Source organism: Mandrillus leucophaeus, unplaced genomic scaffold (assembly GCF_000951045.1).
Source record: "Mandrillus leucophaeus isolate KB7577 unplaced genomic scaffold, Mleu.le_1.0 Scaffold568, whole genome shotgun sequence".
Classification (NCBI taxonomy): Eukaryota; Metazoa; Chordata; class Mammalia; order Primates; family Cercopithecidae; genus Mandrillus; species Mandrillus leucophaeus.
This window is the reverse complement of record NW_012106119.1, coordinates 878,672-880,235: the sequence shown is the minus strand read 5'-3', so window position 1 is coordinate 880,235 and position 1,564 is coordinate 878,672. Positions and strand designations below refer to the sequence as shown.

Here is a 1,564-nt window from a genome sequence, read left to right as displayed (position 1 = left end):
GTTAATTTTTTGTATTTTTAGTAGAGACAGGGTTTCCCCATGTTGGCCAGGCTGGTCTCCAACTCCTGACTTCAGGTGATCCGCCCGCCTCGGCCTCCCAAAGTACTGGGATTCCAGGCATGGGCCACCATGCCCAATCTGCTTTTCTTTTTCAATTTCTTCAGAATCTCTGCAGAAGTAGAGACCAGGCATAATCTACCATGGGTGTTCACAGGAGGTGGTGCCATGCGTTTGCAGAACTTCCCAGGGCCAACATCTACCACACTGGACCCACTGAGTGAGCTCCCTTATTGCCACATGGGATACCAATGTCCACTTAGTGCAGAGAATCTGTTACACAGAGTAATGGGAGGCAGGTTAACTAAGATGTCTCTGTGAAAGGTTGGTGGTCAGCCTTGGGATCAATAACCATCAGAAGGCACAGTTCCGGGAAGGCTGCCTGGACTTGGTTAATGAAGGTTCCAAGAGTCAAGCGGCCAGCAACAGGAGTGGCTCCAGTGGCAGTAGCAAACTTCACAGCCTGCCAGTCAGCACTCCTAGAGGATATGACACTGACATCAATATAGTTTTCAATGGCAACAAAGAAAGGGGGTGCCAGTAGAAGCTTCTCCCAGGTCCCTTCTAATCAATGATGCAGATGCCAACACTTTTTCTTTTATAGATATACGATTCCATCTGAAAGTCAACGGTGGTGCCACCTAAGTGGGTTCCTGCTGCAAGGAACTTGAGGACATCCTCCTCCTCCATGTGCTCTTTGTAGGCCATCAAGGGTTCCAGACACCGTGAAAACTTCCCTTTAAGTTATAATGAGAAGGCCACGTGGACCCCTCCCTCTCTAGGTAGCACAGAAAGGGACAGCGTCATTCTTTAGGATGGCAGTAGAAACCACAGAATAGTAAAACGAAAAGCATTAAAATCCACATGCTTTCCCTTCTACTTTTTTTGGTTAAAACTATAGATGATTCATGTTTTTTTATGTTAAGTGTATAACAAATGTTATTAAAAGGCTCTCCAGCCGGGCATAGTGGCTCATACCTGTAATCGCAACACTTTGGGAGGCTGAGGCGGGTGGATCACTTGAGGTCAGGAGTTTGAGACCAGCCTGGCCAACGTGGTGAAACCCCATCTCTACTAAAAATACAAAACCAGCTGGGCATGGTGGTGCATGCCTGTAATCACAACTACTTGGGAGGCTAAGGCACGAGAATTGCTTGAGCCTGGGAGGCGGAGGTTGCAGTGAGCCAAGATTGCACCACTGCACTCCAGCCTGGGTGACAGAGCAAGACTGTCTCAAAAAAAGTTCTCCTTTTTTAAAAATGTAGACATTATTTTAGATTCAGGGAATACACATGCAGGTTTGTTACATGAGTATATTTCATGATGCTGAGGTCTGGGGTATAACTAGTCCTGTCACCCAGGGAGTGAGCATAGTACCCAATAGTTTTAGTCTCGCTCTGTCTCCCAGGCTGGAGTGCAGTAGTACCATCTTGGCTCACTGCAAGCTCTGCCTCCTGGGTTCACACCATTCTCCTGCCTCGGCCTCCCGAGTAGCTGGGACTACAGG

At 47.8% G+C, this 1,564-nt stretch overlaps 1 protein-coding gene and 1 pseudogene across 2 annotated transcripts in view; both read right to left on the bottom strand.

Annotated features, from left to right (window-relative positions):
- Nucleotides 1-765, bottom strand: part of LOC105552620 — a 4,251-nt pseudogene extending 3,486 nt beyond the window's left edge.
- RIMKLB (ribosomal modification protein rimK-like family member B) overlaps nucleotides 1-1,564 on the bottom strand; it is a 92,109-nt gene that overhangs the window by 35,870 nt on the left and 54,675 nt on the right. The gene's annotated exons all lie outside the window — the stretch shown is intronic.